This window comes from Boleophthalmus pectinirostris, unplaced genomic scaffold (genome assembly GCF_026225935.1).
Source record: "Boleophthalmus pectinirostris isolate CB_2022bp ecotype Guang Dong unplaced genomic scaffold, ASM2622593v1 HiC_scaffold_17, whole genome shotgun sequence".
NCBI lineage: Eukaryota > Metazoa > Chordata > Actinopteri > Gobiiformes > Gobiidae > Boleophthalmus > Boleophthalmus pectinirostris.
In genome coordinates this window covers 20,604,105-20,616,378 of record NW_026571115.1, presented here as the reverse complement: position 1 = coordinate 20,616,378, position 12,274 = coordinate 20,604,105, and positions in this window count along the sequence as shown.

Below are 12,274 nucleotides of genomic sequence, written 5' to 3'. Positions count from 1 at the left end.
CTCTGCCACACTAACTCTATGCTCCTTTTCTTCCATTAGTTCCCTCTTCCTTAGTCTTCCTGCACCAGGTCAAGTCTGCAAACTGCAACCGATCCAACTGTGATTAACATAGAGCTCAACCTGAAATAGTCCTCAAACTAAAGTGAAAATTCCAATGGTACAATGAATCAAATTTATAATCATGACCTGTTCCTGCGCAACCTGATGCAAAACCACTTGTCTGTTACCAATGAAATTTATTAGGTATATACTTTCTCTACAGGTTAATTTGATTGTACAAAGTCTGAAATAAATGTGATATGAATTATGAGCCAAATAATTGTGATAATTTCCGAAAAATGCAGCAGCCGTAGGTGAGTAAGAAGGAGCAGGTGAGAAGGGTTTTCGTTTGACTTTGTGACTGGTTCAGTGGTTGGTGAAGGTACTACAATGGCACAGTCCCAGAGGGCAGAGCATGGCCTGGTTTTGACAGCTGTGTTGATGCTTTCGGGGTGGGTTACATGACAGAGTAGAGGGGGGCTGTGGCTGAACTCCAGAGGGATGCACCTGCCATCGCTGCGCTCTGGGGTAAAGTTGGGACACTGATGGGGGGGTCGTAAGGAGGAGGGGTTTTCTATCTCAGTGAAAAGAAGCTCTATTTTTCACAGTAAATGCAGACAAATTTGTGTCAAAACTGCTTCAGTTTTTGAGATTTCTTGCCCCATGCACATGGAAATGCAATGGGTGAGAGCTGGACCAGAAATGAAACAGGAGTGATTTTCACAGCAGCAAGGGACAAACTGCTTGCACTAAATTACTGATCTGTCTAAAGAGAGAAGCAAAAAACTGTAATCTCACACTTCTAAGTACACTTGTTCTTTAGGAGGGCTACTTCAGCTCAGAAAAAAATCATGTGCTCAACCATATAATGGACTGGTGTAAGCTGCTGCATTATTGTGCATTAAGTGTGGCCATCAGGACATGAGAGCTCAGTGCACCTTCCATAAAAGCTTTTGATATCAGATCATAGTCACTGCCTAGTGACCCTACAGCTGATCATTATAATCATGTGAGCATATACTTCTGTTTCCATTAGTAACACATGTTAAAACTGGGACACTATAGACAGTATGTAAACTTTACACTAGGGCAGAGCTGAGCAGATGAAGCTCAATTACTTTAATCAGCTTTCAGATTCTAATCAGCCTGCTCAGATAACAAAGAGGAAATAGCCTTCAACATACACCACTCAGCAGCAGCATTAGACATATACATGAATGCACCCTCTTATGAATGAAACAATGAAAGCGTGGATTCGAGTGCACAGTCACAAAGTGTAAAGCCTTACATGTCAGCAAGCTAATGTGGGAGCGTCCAATGAGGAAGTTCAAGTGACAGGTCAGTGGTACTAACTCAGGCAGGAGGATCAGCCCTGGGGCTACACCGCTGCCCACTGAGGGGCAGTATGTACACAAAGTGCACTAATCACTTTAGTCTGTTCAATTACATAACAAAATGAGGCTGGAAAATCCTTTAACTCTATCAAACACGCATAATAAACAAACACATTAAAGTAGCTATAGGATCTCTGGTTTGCTTCTAAAATACACCAGTGTTTCATTAAAAACATGCATCTTACATTATTACAATTTAATGACCATACTTCTATAACACAAGTCTGTAATAGTCAATTTTGGAAAAAAAAAAAAAATCTAATTAGAATTTTTCTGACAAGCATTGCAATTAGATTTGCAATTTAAGTTTTATAATAGGATGTGGTCTGAAATTCACACTTCAGAATCACATTTTGTATAAATGTTTATTTTGTTGTTTGTGGAGGAAAGTATGGCACTTCAAAAATTCCAGTCTTGCTTATTGCGTTCATTAAAATTGCAATTTAAATTTGTTTAATCTTGCGGCCCTATAACAAAGCAGGACAAATTACTGATAAACCTGAATAAACCACCATTACACAATGCTAAATATGTCTTCACAATATAATCATGATTTACAGAGTGCAAAGAAATGTGAGTGCAGTGAGAACGGGAGGGAAAAAGACAATCTTTGTGTGGCCTACATGAGTTTCAAAGAGCTGTGCTTTGCTGCTGGCCGCCATCCCCAGTGTGCGCAGTGGAGCAGTGAATAACTGGCACACATGCGTCTGGAACAAAAACAAAGAGTTATGTAATGTGGAGGCCCACTCTGGAGGGGAGAGCACATAGTCACACACACTTTCTGAATACACTGGATTTCCTCTCATTTTTAACATCTGATGATGATGCAACGTAAAACAAATTTACTGCTGATTTGAGCACCCCACAGAGCTGTCTAATGATCCAGATATAGTTTCACTTGTGTCTGGCTCAGTATTCAGGAAACACCTTTGTCTGCGATTCTACAACAGCAGTATTTGACTAACCACTCCCTGTTGATTCTCTGCTGTTGTTATAATTACACAACAGTTATACTTAAGATGAGTATTTATTCAAAAAGGTTTGTACTGTACAGTTGTGAGCCTGTTGTGACATCGGACTGAAGGCATGGGGGAAGGGGGCTACAGACTGCAGCTGCGTCGACCAATCAGAGCACAGAGGCGACGTGCAGCAGTGAGCGAAGCGTCACTGATAAAGAGAGTGGCAGTCTCCTCCCCCACGCTGCCTCCTCTGTGCTCGAAATCCAAATCCACTTACAATCACAAGGCTATGGGACTGGACTACGCAGCTATCTATAGGGCCCATAAATAAAAAGGATATGCTACGACATATATGCTTTATATCTTTGTTAATATATGAATGCAATTTAAAAACAACATGGTTATTTGTGGTTAAGATGTGAGCGCCAATAGCAAATTGTATTGTACTTAATATCAGATTTACATTTTACAATTTTTAAAAATCAGGATTCTGTTAAGAGTTGTTTTGTTTTTTTTAACCTTGTCTAGATTCATATTTGAGAGAAGACTAAAATATGAACTACTAAAAGTATACAAGAAGCAAATGCACATTTGGAGAATATTTGTATTCATTTTAATCAATCACAAATCCCGGCATCTCACCACTGTCTATAAACAAACTCTCAGCCGAGCCCAGCTCTGCCTCAAATCAATAGTGGTAATTGTTTTGCTTAATGCATTGCTTGTCTTAAACTACATCACATCGTATTTACCAAAACTGAGGGTTTATTTTTATTACTGATCACTTACAACGTCTCATGGTGGTAGTAAAAAAAGACATCAAAATAGAGCTGTCACATTCCTGCTGACAGACTGTTTGAAAACCCACAGTCTTGAGCAAAGTGAGAACACAGGAGAGTTCCCAGTTCATTAGAGATGCACATCAAACAGCAGCCTTGGGGGTGTGTGCACTCAAACGGCAACCAATTTTATGCTTAAAAGAGGATCTTTTTTTTTTTTTTTCAAAAGAGGTGGTTTGTGTCAGACCTTACGGGGGGGGAGATTCAGGAGAAAGTATGGAGCAGTGACAGTCGGCAAAAAGCAGAAAAACATGGCACACGACCTTGAAGATAATGTATCCTTGTGGTAGTGCACACACAGCAACTGCTCAAGCCCCTGAGGGAAACTCCATGCTTTCATATTATAAGTAGACCATTACTGCCTGTGCTATTCATTGTCTGTTCAGTTACACAGAATTCTTATTGATTCATCATCCACAGTTATTGATCAGATAAGGAAAAAACAGCAGTGGTGTGACACATGTGTTAAATACATAAACACACACAAGTGAATGAAATGTAATTATTGATAAGAAAAAGGGAGACTGCTTCTGCTATGAATACAACAGCAAGCAACAACCTCTTATTCGATTTAAAAGTCTGACAAGTTATCTTCTTTTTAGTTGAAACTGTGCATTTAGTTGGACTGCAGCTAACGATTATTTTAATAGATATGTTAGCTGTTCTTTTTTTGTTTAGTCGACTTCTACTGAATATTGAGATTATACTGAAATCTTATTGAGAATGCATTTTTAAATAAAGATAAAAATATTTACAAACAAATTTGTACTTTTTAAAAATTATTTTTTGACATTTTGATGTACTAATACTGTAAATAAAAAGTTCTGGCATGTGTTTTAGAGTTTAATCCAAGTAATGATAATCAAAAAAAAGTGAGTCATGATTATTCTGACAAATCATGGCAGGCCTAGAATTCTGATTACAATTATAAAACAGAAGTCTACATTGTGGTGTGACAGTTGTAGAGTAATTATGAATGATGAGTGGCTTACAGTCATATGTCTAGAGTATAATGAGGGACACGAGTGTCTGGGGTCCGCTGTCTCTCCGCCTCCTGTGGGCTTTAATATGTGAGCAGCCGCTAGCCTCACCAGAGACACCATTAAAGGCTTAATTACAAGTGCATAACTATGACACTGTAGTTAAGAGGAAGGCCCCATCTTCATCTGTCACATTCACATAAAAAGTGTTTGGAGAGTTCTTTGGAATGAGAGTAGCGCAAAAAAGCACAGGGCTACAGAGGTCCGAGGAGCTATGAAGAGAATTAGATATTCTCTCTCACGATAAATACTATGTTGACTTATCATTCAGTATATTTTAAATAGGACACAAATGTTTGGGGGGTGTCAAGATTTATCGTGGGTACTTTTTCTTTATATTAGAGGGAGAATAGTTTATTTTCTGTACTACAATGAGATTTGAGCCATAGAAGGCTGAATTATGAACTTTTATGACTCCTCTGACTTGTTACACAAATTAACAACTTAAGTAAGTAAGTTAGTTTTTATTTACATAGTGCGTTTCACAGACATTTGTCAAAAAGACGCTTTACAGAGCTTTTTGGGGATAATTATGCTTTATGTTTGGATGCAGTATTATTGTTTATCATCTACATTTTCCTCAGCAATAGTGCACTTCAAAGTTTGTTATCGCCTATAATTAAATTTTTACAATATATGCCTGGTGGTTCGAGTGCTGCCATTAGCACTGCCATTTCCATTCTTGGTTTTATTTCATGACAGAACCTCAATTTACAAACCGTGACAAGTCCGATTAGTTTAAAGATGGTAACAAAAAGAGGACCATATTTTTTGCATTCTAATCTTAGAAAAGCAAACACACAACTAGCTGATTTTATATGTTGGTAAATGTGAAGTGACAGATAAACATGTATTCTTTCATCACTACATTTGCTTTGAATGTTGACAATATGTGAAAAGCTCATTAGCACAAAAGGACTCCTGAGCTCTACAGCTGCCTCACACATCCTTGACTTCAAAGCTTCTGCAAACTGTCTGCACAACAGCAATACAATCAGTCCCAAAAGACATCTGACTATTCACAATGGAAGATAGGCATTCTGCTTTCTGTTTGAAAAAGTACTAACCGCAAGCTCTACTCTACAGTTGACGCTTGCTTTCTAGCCCTGGTCACATGCTGCAGGTGGTCGCTGTGTTTTGGTGCACGTCACAGAAATGGGCCAGGAGATTCGTCCCACATAGGGCCCCTGAGTTGTGGCTGCAAACAGGAAACCGGAGTGCGCTCTCGCAGATTCTCAGAGCTCCATCTGTTACGGCTGCTCTCAGAAGCTCCTGTTTACCAGCCCTCAAGTCTAACCCAAAACAGTGTGTTTTTAACAGCCCACCTGCTCACAAATCTAGCACCAACTACACACCACCTATCTCCTCTCTCGCCACCTTCTGCTCGCCCCTCCAAAGGCTCCCCGGTGGCCCCTGGAGCTAGTGCAACGTTACCATGGCAGGGCTGAAGACGGTTGTTTATTCACGCTGGTCCTGGCCTCCTAATTACTTCCCTGTCTACAGTCTATTAGTCTCACAATCTGCCTTGCGTTAACGTTATTCAAAGCCACAGTCATTAGTCAAGACTCTTATTGTACTGAGTAAGAAAATAGACATGAGGTACAAGTGCATTATTTTGCAGGAAGGAATCATGTTGGGTAGTTATACTCAATTGTTAACAGTACACACACGCGCGTGCGCACGTGAAAAAAACAAAAGATCAAACAACCAGTGAATTTAAACCCCAGTAATGTTCCAGTTACCATTACTATTTGTATTAAAGAAATGACCTTTCTGTTGTTGTGTGGGCCCACAAAAAACTGTGATCATTCACAGTAGTAATCAGATTTGTGCATGTCTATCCCCTCACGAGACATAAGACCCTATCCCATCTGCTTATGTCAACCAGCAGAGCTACTGTTTGGGCTAACAGGCTGTCCATCATTGCACTGACAACAGAGCCGCTAAAGGCAAAGTGAAAGGTTAAAACACTCACCTTTGGTTATCTGTTCTGTGGCCTGCAAAAATCAAAACAAAAAAAGAAAGCTAGTTAGTCCCTCTTATATAAACCATAACATGTTAAACAGAAAATATGTGAAACTCTAACAGAGAGTTCAGGATTATAAAACCTGGATCTGATGACAATCCATGTGGCAATGTTATTTTGACTATATTGTTGTGATTCCTTTCTGTTTAATGCAGCTGTATGCTCAAACATACCCTCTATTGGTGTAAGTGACAGGGTGATTCAACCAATCATAATGAAGTATGAATGTGCAGAAGCAACACTTGGCTTTAATCATCTCTAGTATAATACTACTAACTACATTAATTGTAATTCTCACATTGAGAAACAGCTTTAATTTAAATTCTATTCTTTCATAAAAATGTCATTAAAATAAAATGACCAAAATAGTTGCCATGAGCGGAAAAGGGGTCTAAAGGTCAGTGATTACAAGCTGCGTACCAACACAGTGCAATCTCTGCAGAGCAATCAGCACAAGAAAAACACTTTAATCGCCCACGGAAAAGTTTAATGACTGGATTTATCCGAGCTGTTTCATGGGGTGAGAAGACTGAAAGGATTTGCAGCAGGTGAGGGAGTCTTACTTGTAATACACAGGCCCTGGTGACTGTTTAACTGGCACCTCATGACGATAAAGGGCATAGGGGGCACAAGCCAGTTTAACTACCACACTAATAACACAAACTACCTTTGATGGAGCAGCTCCTTGCTTTTCTTCACATTTGTGTCCCACCAGCTAGTCCTCCTCTTTGATTCATTTACCTCACAGCTGTAAACACACACAAGCAATAAAGTTATTGGAAGAATACATTGGTCATTATACAGTACAGTCACAAATGATTCACTTTCTCATTGATCATATTTATTATTGAACATGGGCTGATAATAGATCAAATTGTCACACTGTATGGGATTGTAGTCTATGTTTTGTAATGTTGTAAAATGACTGAATAAACTATAAACTACTACTAAAAATTAAGTCCTTTCCTACACAAATCTCAACAGCTCTTTTTTCACAAAGTATTCATTCAAAGTGCTCAAAGCAGCTATGTTTGACTGTAGTACATCATGCACAAACAGTACAGAACAAAGTTGCGAATACAAATGTGATGTACTTCACAAACAGTAGGTATTTTTGTTGAACCAGGATTATGTAAAGCCACAATGGTCCATATTCTCATATTCTACAGAAATGATATTTGTTCTCAGAGTACTTGTGCACTTCTCATTCACACCTTTAGTGCCAGCTCCTGAGAGGAAACATGTTTACAGCAAGCTAAGCTGTACAGCCCCAACCATTCCCTGTGGACCCACCTGCCTCCTCATTCACTTCTAAAGCAACTACTCAAACATAATGGCTGGGTTTTTTAAGGTCACTTAAAAAGACATATTTTAGCAAACAACTGTTACAAAAATAGTTTAAATACGGTGTAGAAAAAGTGAAACCTCCACGTCTCTTGAGCTGCCAAGCCTTGGCTGCTGCAGGCGACAGTGGTGTGTGCCATTGCCTGGCAACAAGCGCTCCCCGAGGCACAGCGAGCAGCGAGGTGGAGACAGCCCCCAGCGCGGCGCTCAGCTCTACAGCTACAGCGGTTTGCACAGAGTCGCAACAATGAACACACAGGATAAACGTGGACAGGACTCATAAACTGTGGCACAAACCTGAACATTCAATTAATCCATGGACCTATGGACAGGACAAGAACCAGTGAATCTAAACTTCAAAAGGAAGACAAGAACATCTAGACCATCATTTTAGACACATTTAAGATCTACCTCCAAAACTGTACTTGATTATTTTAAAACAAAGCTGCTTTTAAGCACTGCACAATGAGTTAAAGAACATAACATTTTTTTTTCCAACTAACAGAAACATTACATATAATTGTGGCAACATTAAAAAACGTACTATATAAAAAAAGAGCATTATAGGTTGCTGCATTTATGTTTACAATTAGCCATACCGGCAGCTATACAGCATTATGACTGAATGCATTATAGAGGACTGTATTGACACTGAAGCTGGATATTGAGCCAGCTGCTGCTCTAAATATAGCAGCTTCTTTCAGAGCGCTCAGTGAGGCTTGTGTGAGGGGCAAGAGGCGCTCGGATATATGTGGCCCACCACTGGCCCCTGACCTCAGTGAGTGACAGCTGAAAATAACACACAGGATACACCTCTGACCCAGGACAGCGTTACAAGAGCGCGGCCTATTTTCAAACAGCTGAATGACAAGGAGAGATGCGTTTAATATACATACAACTAAATTGTAATCTTTTGGTAATAATGCCTGCAATTTAACCTCTGTAACAAACCAACCAATTGACCTGATCTAGTAAAAACATGCACCCTCGCCCCAATTAACCTTATTTTGTTCATATTAATTATATCATCTCGGCACTGCTAGCATACTGACTATTAACTGCAGCATTTGATGTCTGGGGAAATACTCATGTGTGGACACTAGGGACGCAGGTCAATAAGCTCCGCACTGTAGTGGAATTACAGGCTCCTGTCAGAACAACAGGATTAAAGCCTTGTATCCCTCTAACCAAACACTACACACGGACATAACAAACCATTGGAGAGTGTAAACAGAGCGCAAGTGAACGACTCTGAAATGTAAACTAAACTACACTGTCTATGTTTACCTTTACACGAAAAATCTGATCATTATCCCATTGCGGAGGTTATCAGATAATTCAAATGTCATGTAAACAGGTGATATGCACTATCGGATTTCCTTCTGACAGTTCACACTTGTGCAGGTTTTGTCATGTCAAATTATGTAATGTAATTTGGACAAAAATGAAAGATAAAATATTAAAGACTGACACTTATTTTAAAACTCATTCTACTTACAAATACAGTTCCAGCTACTAAAAAATCCATAGATTACTGACACTAGGAGTTTTGTATTATCAGTTTTTTTGGAGCTTGTCAACACAACAAAAATCAGACCTTATTATTGGGTTATCTGATTATTGACACTATCTGATAGGCGTGCAAATATACTCAGAGTTGCTCATAGGGATGTGATGAGGGCTGAAGGAGCTGATGTAATTTTGGTTGAATTTGAGTGTGAGGGAAGAGGTGCTAGACAGCAGTGACTGGGCACAGTGCCAGGAATGCCACCGCTGCCAGCCAAACAAGAGCGCGGTGAGCCCTGGGAACAGCTACTGCAGCCTCTACCACAACCTGCTGTTCTGTTCTGCACATTTGAATCCTGAAACAAAGCTTGGGCAAAAACAAAGAGTCAAATGCTACAACTATGCACAATAATGAGTAGGAATGGAACAAGATCTCATGCTACAAGATCTCGCGAGACAAAACTGCCACAAGATTGTGAACACGTGAGATTTTTTTCCCTCATATTTTTACATTGGCCTTGGATAAAAAAAAAGGGTTAACTCTGCTGCGTAACTCCTCTTCAGAAGCTGTACTACCAAAAAGCAATGCTAAAATGACAGCAAAACTATCAAATTAAATGAATCAAAAATGGAACTGAACGGCACAATTTATTATCTCGTCTCATAGACATGTGCCTCGTGCCATCCCTAATAATGAGTGAGTTAACATTATGTTTAAAAAGTGCCAGGTAAGCACAGCACACTGACAAAGTCCTTGTGCAAAGAGGATTGCACTTGCAGTAATGTACTTGAAGCTATTCTCAGTGCGGTCATGTTAATGCTTTCTGACCCTCAGTAACGACAAGGAAAAAAGAAACTAAATGCTGCGCTCTTGGCACCCACAACCGGACCAGAAATAACTTCCGTGGACACACTCCAAATGTGCTGCCTTTCCGTCCAGCATCCGTCATCTGCCAACAACAAGAGACTACAACAGAAGCAGACCCCTGACCCGTCCAGTAGATCAGAGAATTTCCTTTGCAGATCATTAATTCAACTCGCCATCACACTGACGCCATCATTTCTGATAAAAGACACAAGAAACGAAGGTCGCTAAAGCATAACTGCGATTTGTTGCAAGCAGATTTGTTGGAAAGACATGCACTATGTTTAAGAGTAAATAAAATCAGGACAAAACACGGAGTACCAGTGGTTCACTTTTTTGCACAGGCCTCCACTCAACAACAACAATGTTCAAATCTGGCCTACGACTGAAAAGACATCATCTGCACTCTTCATCTTAAAAATTAATATTCAAATCACATATGTTTTTTGTATTGTGATATTGCTTATTTCTTGCTAGACTTGTCACATTAACAAATTTTGAAGTGCGATATATTGCTGAATAAATATAGATGATAAATGATAATACGAAAACAATAACCCTAGAGAAGATATAAATCATAAAAACTATTTTAAATCTACAATACTGTTAAAAAATCATTAAAAAAATTATGAATACACAGTAGAATGAAACACTTAGTTTGCCTCTGTCATGGGTCATTGAAATTATTAATTCAACCTTTTACAGCTTAAATCCTATAGTCAAAAAATAACCAAAAATGGTAATTATCATGACAGGCCTATTTCTTTTTCTGTTATGCACTTTTAATTACTTTGTTTACGAATTGCCTTGCCTAATAGACTTGGAGGTGATATAGGATGGTAAGGACTATACGGTTTAGTAGCTACATACAAAGGCCGTGCATACCGCTCTAACATATAATGCTGACAGTTCACAGTTGAACATTTCCTGCTTTGCCTCTCATCACTGACACCACAGCAAATGACACAATCTGGTGGCGGGGAGCACCCTGTGTGAGCCTGTGACCTACGTTGTATAGTAATCTCAGAATTTAGTGGCCTGTTTTTGTTATCAAGCCCCCTTTTGGCGCCTCTCTGTGAACACACAATGCCTCTTTTATGGGCTTGGGTGCTGCTGACGGATGCCCCCCAACCCGGCCGGTACTAGTGACAGACCCCCACCATCGCCACCAGCACAGTTCTTCCCCCACTCTGGTTGCTTCCAGGCCTAATTTAGGGACTCCAACATATTAGTTAAACAAGCAGACCAGGGGTTGACGTCACCTTTCACTCAGTATGCATCTGCTTGACTGTGGCTGTCCCCCATGCATGGCTATGAGTGTAGAATAACATAAGATCCAAGCAGGAGCAGCTGCAGACAATATGGATATGTTAATTTGGTGATTGTAGTCAGTAGCAATTAAAGAGGACATAAGACAATATTTTGAATTTTAAGAACAAAACAAAATGAGGACTTCTTTTATGATTTATAGAGAAATCTGAAATAAACCAGGATTCATGTGGGAGGCAAGTTTTTTGAATTAAAATGATCTGCACCACAAAGCTGATACTAAAACAATAAATACAAACTGTATTCTAACCGAGTCATATAATATTCTATGCAGTGCTTTCAGAATATATTTTCAGACATGCAGCTGCAACTGTGAGCATGCCCCACTGTCCTACACAAATGCAACACGAAGAACTCTGCTAAACCAATGCCCGCGACAACTCAAACAAGCAATAACAGGGATGTCCTTGAATATTTGAACAGAGGAGCAGCTGGACCCGAGGAGACGGATGCAAAACAAAGGCGCCATTCATAAGAAAATGATATCCTCTCTTTGGTTGGGTGGATAACCGATTGAGCTTAATAAACCAGTAACGACGAAAGAAAACGAGCAGGCGAAGACAGGGCACTGATGTCAGAAGTGGGCTGAGCTGATACATATGGATTCCTCGTCCAGCTGTGAACGTAAACTTGAAAATGGTGCAGGTGTTTCCGAGTCTGTAAAGCGACGCGTTGCATTTCTGTCGTGTTGTGTAGCCAAAGCGCGTAAAGATAAATCCTACCATGAAGCGATCAGTATGTTCTCCTCGGCGGCGAATCCTCTGCAGCCATTTTGTAGTAACTGACCGGGGCTGGAGCTGTAGTTGAATCGCTGGTAACGGGGGGAAGGGTGGAGCTTGGCCTTGTCATGTGACCTTCAATAACAAAACAAACCCGGCTCCACCTCCGCTCCGCTGGTGCTATGACAACTGCACCACCGCTGTCTGCGCCTCT